This window comes from Papio anubis, chromosome 12 (genome assembly GCF_008728515.1).
Source record: "Papio anubis isolate 15944 chromosome 12, Panubis1.0, whole genome shotgun sequence".
Classification (NCBI taxonomy): Eukaryota; Metazoa; Chordata; class Mammalia; order Primates; family Cercopithecidae; genus Papio; species Papio anubis.
The window spans coordinates 67,053,857-67,065,739 of NC_044987.1; the positions used below are offsets into that span (position 1 = coordinate 67,053,857).

An 11,883-nucleotide genomic window follows, 5' to 3' on the forward strand; every position below is an offset into this window, starting at 1 on the left:
GTACATATATCATATATAATAATATATGTTATATTATATAAAACATACTATGGACTCTTATAGAGTATATATGTATACATATATACTGCATATATATACACATACATATATATCATATACATATATGTATATGTACATATATATGTATATGTTATACACACACATCTCATTTTCTTTATCCACTCATCCATCAATAAACACCTAGTTATTGCCATATCTTACTTACAGTGAATAATACTGCAATGAACATGGGAGTGGAGAAATCGTTTGAGAAACTGATTGCAATTCTTTTGGCTATATACTTACAAGTAGGATTGCTAGATTCTATGGTAGTTCTACTTTTAGTTTTTTGAGGAATTTTTATGCTGTTTTCCATATTGGCCACACCAATTTACAACCCCACTAACAATGTATAAAGTTTGCCTATCCCCCACATCCTTGCCAATACCTGTTGATTTTTTTCATAATAGTTATCCTAATAGGTGTGAGGTGATAACTAATTGTGGTTTTAATTTAATTTACATTTTCCTGAAGATTAGTGATGTTGAACATTTTTTAATACACCCATTACCCATTTGTATGAGAAATGACTGTTTTATTTTATCTCATTTCTTTCTGTCTCTTTTTTTTTTTAGATGCCCAGGCTGGAGTGCTGTGGTGTGATCTTAGCTCACTGCAACCTCTGTCTCCCAAGTTCAAGCGATTCTCCTGCCTTAGCCTCCCAAGTAGCTGGGATTACAGGCTTGTGCCACCACACCCAACTAATTTTTGTATTTTTAGTAGAGACAGAGTTTCACCATGTTGGCCAGGCTGGTTTCAAACTCCTGATCTCAAGTGCTCTGCCCACCTCAGCCTCCCAAGGTGCTGGGACTACAGGAATGAGCCACTGTGCCCAGCCTTTTCTCCCATTTCATTAGTTGTCTCCTTATTCCGTTTATTTTTCCCTTTGCCATGCTGAAACTTTTTAGTTTTATGTAATTTCATTTGTCTATTTTTGCTTTTGTTGTTTGTGCTTTGGGAGCCATATCCAAAAACTCATTGACCAGACCAATGTCATGGAGCTTTTATCCTATGTTTTAATCTAGTAGTTTTAGAGTTTTAGGTCTTATGTTTAAGTCTTTAATCCATTTGAGGTAATTTTTGTATACAGTGTGAGATGAGGGTCTCTCCCCAGATTTGGGAAGTTTTCAACCATAATTTCTTACAGTAAACTTTTTGCTCCATTCTCTCTCTCTTTTCCTTTTGGAACTCCCCTAATGCAAAGTTAGCTCTCTTGATAGTGTTCCACATAGCCCATAAACTTTCTTCATTTTTTTATTACTTTCCTTTTTTCTCCTCTGATAATTTCAAATGACCTGTCTGATTTTACTGATTTTTTCTTCTTCTTGATTGAGTCTGCTGTTGAAGAACTCTATTGCATTTTTTAATTCAGTCATTGTATTTTTAGCTCAAAAGTTGTTTCTTTTAGTGTTTTCCTATCTCTTGAATTCTTATTTTTTTATTTTTGTCCTTATTTTGTTAAATTGTTTACCTGCATTCTTTTCTAGTCCCTGAATTTCATTAGAACAATTATTTCAAATTCTTTTTCAGTCAACTTGTGGATCTCCATTTTTTTAGGACAATTACTGGAAGTGTATTGTGTTCTTTTGGTGGCCTCATGTTTTCCTGATTCTCTGTGATTCTTGAAACTTTGTGTAGGTGTCTATGCATTTGAAGAAGCAGTCCTCCCCTTCAAAATTCATGAGCTGACTTTTAAAAGTAAAGACCTTCATCTGCAGGAGGCTAGACATACTGCAATGCATGAGGTACCAAATGAAGGGGCATATGGTGACTGTGGGTCTCAGTGTGTATGGTGTCTGATTGACTCAGATAGCTGGGGTTGGCAACCTCGGTAACTGTGTGGTCCTTGGTGATGAGAACTGAAGAAGGGCCATGGTCACTGTGAGGTGTTCCTTCAAGTTGGTGAAGTTTCACTCTCTACCAAACATGAAAAAGACAAAAGTGGTAGAAAAAGGCCCAAAGTAGGAGTGTGAGATTGCAGAATACAAAACAGACAGTGGTTCAAGATGGGAAAGGGTAAGTACTGTTGATAGTACATTATTTTGCTTTTGTTGTTGTTTTGTTTTGTTTTTCACTATCTTCAGTCACTAGATATACTCTATTATTTTTAAATTTTGAGTGTGTATAAAAAAGTATAAGCAGTCTTTATTCTCGTGTATTTATTAAGACTCTGTCTTATCACAAGTTCTGCAAAAGCAGAACCTTACCAATTCAAATGCGTGTGATTTAGTAAAAGAGTGATCTCAGGAGAAAACAAAGAATGGGAGAGAAACAGGACAAGGCATGGGAATATGCCAGAGAAAGGTGTGCAGTCAGTTGAAAGTAGCTTCAGTCTGATTCCCCAGGAAGTACTGGAGCATGAATGGCACTTTGGAGTGGTTCTAGCTTGCAACAATAGGACATTTCTGCCATTGTTTTAAAGCCATCATATCATTCCGTTGTTGGCTATGGGGCACCCTGGATATAAGGGTATGCACTCCCAGCTATTTTCAGTCACTTATCTTCCTTTTTGCTAAGAGCAATTCTCAAAAAAGAGGTTTATATATGTTAGAAGCTGGCTCTCGAAGAAGTTGGGGGATGTATTCACTGCTCTGGTAAGGGAGATCCAGGAAAGGCACTAAAATGTCTGCTTAGTTTCAACAAGTCTTATTTATTATGTACAGCTATCTACACTGACTTACACTGACTCTGTTAGCATTGATGTTCTGGTACCCAATGCAAGTTATGCAAAGTAAATGCCTCCCCTTATAGAATTCCTTCTTAATGACAATAATTTCTGTCTCGATTTTTATACATTATGCAAGCTAGGAGTTTCTTGGATGATGTGGCATTTGTTCTGAACCTTGAAGAATGAGCAAGATTTTGGATGGGTGAAATCAAGAATAGAGATTTTTCAGACAGAAGGAACAGAAAACAGAATGAGGAAAATGCAGAATGTAATTTGAATATAGTGCATTGGTTTGCCTGAAGTATTGAGATGATGAGAACAGATATTGGAGACAAGACTTGATAATACATTAGGTAGAAGATTGTTATAAATGGCAAGGACATTGAGGGACAATCTGATGACAGGGGAAATTCGAAGCCACCTGTGGATATTACAGATAGCAGTGCAGTGACTGGAGGTTTGGGTAATAGTGGATATTCCTTTTCATCAAGGTCTTCTACAGCAAAGTTGCCCCATGAGAAAAAAAATCACAGTGATCATACTGTGTGTTTTTTTTCTTCTTACCTTCCTTCTTTTGTTTCCCCAGGCAATAGCTTCTAATGATGACCCTTTCCCTTGCCCTGTGAATAAGGTTGAAGAGACCTGAGAGACTTTACAAATTTTCAGAATCATAAAATAAATGGTATTGTGCAGGAAGTAAAATATCCCCAAATGCATCCTCTACATTCTAAAGTATATTTTTAACAAGTTGAATTTCAATCATTTCTACTATTATTCAGAATAACAGGAGCAAACTTCATTGAAAAGCCCTTATGGTGTGTGAGGATTTAAGAAAACATATTTGTGAGCATCACATAGAGTGATATAGAGGTCAAGACTTCTGGTATCTAAATCAGTAGTTGCAAGATAGTGGTCTCAGTGGTCCCAGGACTCTCATTAAAATCTTCATGGTTCTGAGCTCCATCTCCAAGAAATGAAGATGACACTACCTTTTATGTATAGGTGACTCTAAATTCAGAGGGGACTGATCACAGGCATTCAAGGGGAAAAGTTGCTTTAACACTTACCCTTGAATGAAGAGATAAGTGAACTGACAGGAAGAACTGCAGAAAGCCGCACCTGTGTTGTGAGACTGTACATTATTCCAGCTTAAGTACTTCATGATTTTAAGAAACTGGAAGGTAATTCTCCTTCTTTAGAAGGTAGGAATTTTAGAGTTTGGGGTTTTTTTTGTTTTGTTTTACTTTTTACAATGTACATCATTTCATTCTATATGTTTTAATAATCAAGTATCTGTGGGTGTTTATAGCCTGTTAGAAATTGAAGTATTTTGAATATTTTACTACTATTTTTCAGTAGTATTGAAGAAACTATGAGCACAGACAGATGAAAATTAAGAATGTTGTCTGTTTCTTATTCTTGGTAAAGAGAGAACCCAGAAAACTGCATGAGGAGGGCTTTGAAGAACAAAAAACAGAGACCAGGATGGCAAACTCAAGGCAAAAGCCAGGTATAGAAAGAGGGTAAGACTTGGGCAAACCAAACAGAAAGGCTGACACAATGTTAGGGGCATCTTGTTCACCAGAAGCTGCCAGGGTCATTGGGAAGGAAGCAGGTAATGTCATATGGACATACCTTTTGTCATTACTATACTTAAATAATGAGGAAAGCAGACTTTACCATCAACATATATGAAAAGTATCGCAAAAGTCAAATGCTCCCAACCGCCATCACTGAGAAAGATTGTGCAAACTATACATATCCTGATATCCTGGAGATTTTCTCCTTGAAGATATTTGCCAAGAACTTGTGGGGTATATGTATGTGGAAATATATTCTTTGAAAAAGCTCTCCTAGTGACTCTAATATGACCATTTATAAGTCAAGCGTGATTTAATACTATAGTAAATAAGGGGAGTGTCTAGAATGTAAAAATAATAGTTTCTTTCTCCTAGGCTCTAAGAAACCATGGTTGAAGTTTTCAGAACTTGTTTGTTTGTTTTTGATGTTATTCAACATTCATAAGTGCAATTAAGCAAGCATTTAGAAAGCACCTATTGCATTCACATTGCTAGGCGACAAGATACTTAAAATTCACTTAGAAAGCAGCCAACTCTCTTTAGTGCATGTCTAAATAAAATAAATGCAAAAGAGCTCAAGCAATGTATTGGAGGAATTAATAAATGAATTGAAGTAATAATCACTGAATAATCATGGAAGGCTTTCTGGAGAATATGAGATCCTGTTTTATCCTATAGCCATCGAACTGACCTTAATCAAAGCCGACATTGTGCTCAGCTTAGGCTAAAAGTTGGGGGAGACAAAATTTTACACTGGTCTTTGTCCTGTCTAGTACAGAAGCCAAGCTTGTAAAAAATGTCTTATTACAATAAAATGGTATCTAAATCTAAAAGGTGAATAACATAGCTAGGCAAATTTAGAGAGTCTTCTGAGAAGTGATAAATTGTCATTTTGAGAAAGCTATGTTTTTAGGAGGCAGAGAAGGGCAGGAAATACATTGCAACTTAGAGAAAATAACATGGATATAGTAGAAGAGCCCCAAAAGGACATGCTATATTTGAGAAATAGTGGGATGCTTCTTTTGTAGGAGAACTTGGCTGTAGGAAATGAGGATGGACAGGTAAGATCTTGAAGCCATGCTAGGTGGAATTCCCCTCAGAATCAGCTAGCTAAACATGTAGTTCTCTAGACTCTCACTGCCTTGCTGTAAATACGCCATGCACATACATTTACCACGTATCTCACTTTTGGCAAATCAGGTACCTCTCTAAGCCACAATTTCCTAATTGCAAATAAGATCATTGTAATAGTACTTATATCTTAGGGTAGCTATGAGTATATATAAGACTATGAAACCAAAACATATAATAAAGAGTATAAGTTATTAGTATTATCTAGCTTGTAAGCAAAAGGGGTCCAAAAGACATCTATAATGAGGAGACATAGCGTGGTCACAGATGTGACATAAATAAGCTGGCAGTAGGTGAAGGATAGAACTGGGAGAAGGAGATACCATATTCACCCTATGGGACAGATATAGGGCAACTGCAGAGGGACTAAAAAAGAAGGTTAAGATGTTGGAAAACAGATATCTAGAATTTTGGAAGTAACTCATTGGGGTGAAAGATGTGGAAGGAATAAGAAATGCAGCCTAATGGTAACTCTACAATGTCTGTAAATAACTCAGAGAGGAAACACAGGAAGGAAACCCGATATGTAAGGGAATATGGCCAATTTTGCTCTAAACATCTGTATTCAATACTTGGAGGACATTCTGGAATTGGAGATGTCCCAGAAGAAATTGGAGATCCTTTTTTGATAGAGGCTGAAATTGGAGAGTCATACAAAGTGGTGGTTCTGAAACAATAGAAATGGGAAAGACTTTCCTTTAGAGGTAAATCATCTGAGAAACCTTCAGAGGAAAGAGTCTATTGGGGAGTAGACTAAAAAATAAACGATATGAGTCTTGATTGAAGAATGCTTGGGTATATTTGTTTTCTACCTAAGGGTCTTTGTGTTATCTGTGCCTTGTACCTGCAGTATTCTCCCCCTGATCATCACATAGTTTACATATTGTCATTCTATTCTCCATTTAAGTGCATCACCTCCTCAGAGAGGGCTTTCAAATTCCACAAACGACAGTACTTATGCACTCTCACATCACAGAGATCCTACATGTCTGGTTCCATGTTGTGCTTCCTATGCATACAATTGCTGGACACATCATTGGCATCTAGTCAGTATATATGGAATAAATTCATGGACTTTGATAGTCGTGTTACCACTCCATACCTTACTTTCACATTTTGTAAAATAAAAATAAAAATTCTACACATAGCCTTGTAAGAATTACATGAGACAGTTCTGTCTAATCCTAGCATATTGTATAATACATTATTGGTATTGAGTAGGTGCTGGTTACCTGCTCTGACTCTTCTTGTATTCCTTACCTACAAATGCAATGCACATAGAAGACAGTAACTCCTCAACTAACAACATAATTGTTTTGTCTTTTGTCTTATTTTGTCATTAGTCTTGATGAATCTTTCAAAATAATTTCAGCCAGTATTTCTTTTTTCTCTCCCAACCCTTCATTCTCATACCTGCTTCCTCATTTCTTTCCCTCCACCTTTAACCATGACTGAAATTAAAATGAAAATTCTATGAAGAGTCTTCATATCATTTTTCTGCCCTCATGTCCTAAGCAGATTGTATGTTGAACAATCAAAATAGAAATATTACTGGCAAAATTTATCTGAGGAACTTGATTTAATTCTTTTCAGGCTTGTTGCAAAGCAAACTACCTAAGTACATTAGCTGGCAGGTGTTCTGGAGGTTCTGCTAAAAACACAAAAATTGATCAGAATACACCATTCTGGAATGAGCCATATCTTCAAAATTATATTAAATTTAAGTTAGTCCATTTTATTATATTAGACACTTCAAAAAGATGTTCAAAGAACTTCAAAGAGACAATAAGAACTTAAAAATTAATGATATGTCTTAAGAACTATTGTAATAAGAAAAATTGATGTTGTATGTCTCAACCTTTAATTATTACCACATATAGAAACCCAGAATATACAACATGTTAAATTGATTTGTCTGCTCTAGTTGTTGACACAAATGTCACCCTCAGAACCACTACTCTGTGGAGAGCACTGATGAAGATAGGATTGCATTGAAAGAAATGTGAATGTTATTTTGGAAATATTCGCTGATCTCTCAGAATTTTCTAAGTGTTTTAGTAATTTTAAATGATGGAATTATTTTATTCATTCAATCAACAGTTTATTTTAAGCACCCCTGAGTGCTAGGGTACCACTAAATCACAAAAAGCATTTGACAAATATAACATCTCAAAATGCAGTAAGTGAGATCAAAAAACTTTCATTCATTATTTTGTGTCTTCCTTGCAGATCCAGAATGGAGAAAAGAGAGATAAACAGTGCTTTTGGGGTAAAATCCAGGTATAGGTATTTGGGCCCACTCATCTACACAGATTATCATATTAGAATCATTCTTCTCTTAACTCAGGCTCCTGACCTTGACCTCTTTCCAGGTGCATTTAACTCCCTTTCCTCAGGTTCTCTAAGAGTTGCCTGACACTTGCTCAGGTCCCCTGAATAAAATAAAGGTAAATCAGTGCATAAGGAGCTTTATACAGTGATCTCAGACTTGTGACCAACAGCCCCTCTGCACCATTGATAGACAGTGGTCGTGCCCACCAGGAGGATGGGCAATCACACTGCAGTGAGCATATTCATTCTGTGAGGATTTTCCAGTTTTTCAGACCTGCAGAGTCTACTTTTTGTGGTGATTCTCTTCTCCCATATGACCATCCTAACTGCAAATGTGTCCATAATGGGGGCCATCAAGTTCAGCCACAACCTTCACACTCCCATGTACTTTTTCCTCTGTGGCCTGTCTTTTTCAGAAACCTGTACCACTGTGGTAGTCATGCCTCGCATGTTGGTGGACTTGCTGTCAGAGAGCAAGACCATTTCTCTTCCTGAGTGTGCCACACAGATGTTTTTCTTTCTGGGCTTTGCATCCAACAACTGTTTCATCATGGCCGCTATGTCCTATGTCCACTACACGGCCATCCACAACCCACTGCAGTACCACCCCCTTATGACAAGAAAGATCTGCTTGCAGAAGATGATGGCTTCTTGGATGGTTGGGTTCCTGCTTTCTCTGTGCATCACCATCACTGTATTCAACTTGTCTTTTTGCGACTTGAACACTATCCGGCACTATTTCTCACCAGTGGTCTCCCTTGCTTGTAATTACACTTCCGATTATGAAATGGCTATTTTTGCACTCTCTGCCTGTGTGTTGATGGGCAGCTTTAATTATGATTTCCTATGTCTTCATTGTGTTCATAGTCACAAAGATGCCCTCTGCAAAGAGGAGGTTTAAGGCCTTCTCAACTTGCTCCTCCCACCTCACTGCTGTGTCCATACACTATGGATTTGCTTGCTTTGTCTATTTGAGGCCCAAGAACAGCAACTCCTTCCATGAAGACATGCTGACGGCCGTGACATACACAATACTGACGCCTCTGCTTAACCCCATCGTGTACGGTCTGAGAAACAAAGAAATGCAGATAGCCCTAAGAAAAACACTAGGCAATGTAATTGGGGTTTTCCCTCAGAAGACAAAAAATGAGCCCTGACCATTTAAAAAAATTACATAGCCTTGATAAATAAAGGTGGGAAAAGTGGAGTACTTCCAATTAATATCACTTTGTGCACAAACTGGTTAAAGTATTGTCTAACTGCCTAATATGTCTTGGTCTCACCGTTTTCCTACTACAGAGAGGGTGCAGTTTTAAAATATTTTTAAATGTTGTGTGTGTTTGTGTGTGTGTGAGTGTGTGTGTATGTACACATATTCATTCAGGGAACGTATTGCTTTGGAACACTGTATTTTAATGATAGCAGTTGCTTTTTGGGAAGAAAAAAATTATGATACTAAAGAAAGAAAGACAGCAAGGAAGAAAGAAAGAATGTAAGGAAGGGAGGGAGGAAGGGAGGAAGGAAGGGAGGAGGAGAGGAAGGGAGGAAAGGAGGAAGGGAGGAAGAAAAAGAAAAAAATGGAGTCGACTAGTATAACTAATCCAAAAAGAGGGAGAAAGTACAAACACGAAAAGTTGAAATTGAAAATAGGATGTGATTAAAATAGAGAAAATTAAAAGCAATTTAAGAGAATACTTGGTTCAAATTTAATCAAACAAATTTGAAAATTAGAAAAAAAATCATGAATGCATTTATGGAAAAAATAAGCTTATAAAGTGACCCCAAAAGCAATAGACATTTTTTGACATACCAATTTCCATGGAAATTTTTGAGAAATCTGTCAAAGAGATGTTTTCCTATTCTCTCCCACAAAGCATTAGAGCAGATAGTTTAATAATTAATTTGTTTAAATTCTCAAGGAACAAATAATTCAAATGTTATTTAAATTGATTTAGAGCATAAAAATACACAGCTTCTAATTTATGACCCTCACAGTGGTGGGAAGTGTTATTACTGCTGACAGATCATGGCCCTGGTAGGGAAGTTCTGAAGTGGAGTGTGGAAGATTAGATGATGTATGCTGGTGAAGGAATTTTGAGGTTACATTGTTCACATGGTTATAGGGAGTGTGAAGTAAAATGTTATTCTTGATTTGAATTATATTTTCCTAATGACAAATGACATCAAGGATCTTTTAAATACTTATTAATCACTTATATGTCTAATTCAGAGAAATATTCAAATTCTCTGTCCACTTTTAATTGGGGTATTTGTATTGAATTTAGATTGTTTAAATGATTCTAGATAACATCCTTGATCAGACATACTATGTGCAAATATTTCCTTCCATTCTGTAGGTTGTTTCTTCCCTTTCTTTATAGTTTCCTTTGAAGCAAAACAGTTTTTAACTCTAATGTGGTGGAATTTATCTTTCTTTCTTTTTTTTTTTTTTTTGGATCATGCTTTTGATGTCATAGCTAAGAATCCATTGCTTAATCCAAGATCATGAAGACTTTCTCCTCTTTCTTCTAAGAGTTTTGTAGTATTAAATCTTACATTTAGGTCTTCAGTCCGTTTGAATTAACTTTTGTATGTGGGTTAAGATAAGGGTCCAACTTTATTCTTTTACATGTGGATATTCAAATGACCCAGCACCATTTATTGAAAGGATTATTCATTACCCCACTGAATATTCTTGGCACCCTTATAGACAATCTGTTAACCATAGACACATGGGTTTATTTCTGACCTCAATGCTATTCCATTGATCTATATGTCTTTCCTTTTGCCAGTAAACACTGTCTTGATTGGTGTTGTTTGTTGTTGCTGTGTGTTTTTGAAACAGGGTCTCACTCCATTGCCCAGACTGGAGTGCAGTGGCACAATGGGTCACTGCAACATCTGCCTCTTGGGTTCAAACAATTCTCCTGCCACAGCCTCCTGAGTAGCTGGGATTACAGGCACCCGCTACGACGCCCAGCTAATTTTTGTGTTTTTAGTCAAGATGGGGTTTCACTATGTTGGCCAGGCTGGTCTTGAACTCCTGATCTCAAGTGAAACACTCACCTTGGCCTCCCAAAGGGCTGGGATTACAGGCATGAGCCACCATGCCTGGCCTTGATTAGTATTGCTTTATACTAATTGGGAAGTGTGAATTCTCCAAGTTTGTTCTTGTTTTTCAAGATTCTTTTGGCTATTTTGGGTCACTTGCATTTCTATATACATTTTATAATCTTGTCAATTTCTATAAAGAAACCATCTGGGACTTTGATAGGGATTATGTCTAATCTGCAGATAAATTTGGGGAGTATTTCCATCTTAATAATATTAAGACTTCCAATTAATGAGCATAAGCCTTTTTCACTCATTAGGTTTTATTTCATTCCTATCAGCATTAAAAAATTGATATTACTGTAAATGGAATTGTGTTCTTAATTTCATTTTTATATTTTGCATTACTAATGCAAGGAAATACCACTGACTTGTTATATTTATCCTATATCCTACAAGTTGTCTGGACTCATTTATTCATCCCTATAATTTTAATGGGTTTCTATATTTTTATATATGTTTATGTTTTCTATATATTTATGTTTTCTATGAAATCATGTCATCTGCAAATACAGTTTTACTTCTACTTTTTCAATCTGGATGCCTTTTATTTCTTCTTATTGCTAATTGCCTTGCTTCCTCCACTGCAATGTTGACTAGAAGTGGCAAGAACAGACATTCTTGTCTGTTCCTCATACCTGGGAAAAGCATCTAGTCTTTGGCCATTAAGTATGAAATTAGCTATGGGTCTGTTCAGGATTTTGTCAGGTTTAAACTATCTCTGTTTACTGATTACATGATCTTATACATAGAAAACCCTAAAGATTCCTCCAAAAGACCCTAGACTTGATAAACAACTTCAGTAAAGTTTCAATACAAACTGATGTACAAAAATCAGTTGAATTTCTATATACCAATGACACTCAAGCTTATAACCAAATCAAGAACTCAATCTCATTTACAACAGCCACAAAAGATTAAAATACCTAACAATACACCTAACCAAGGAGGCAAAAGACCTCTACAAGGAGAACTACAAAACACCGATGAAGGAAATTGTAG

General features: G+C 36.4%; 1 pseudogene across 1 annotated transcript; it reads left to right on the top strand.

Annotated features, from left to right (window-relative positions):
* The first annotated feature begins 841 nt into the window (after positions 1-841).
* LOC101025229 lies at positions 842-9,253 on the top strand (annotated as a pseudogene). Its single transcript, XR_004177473.1, has one exon. The product of XR_004177473.1 is annotated as an olfactory receptor 10T2-like (transcript).
* Positions 9,254-11,883: the final 2,630 nt, after the last annotated feature.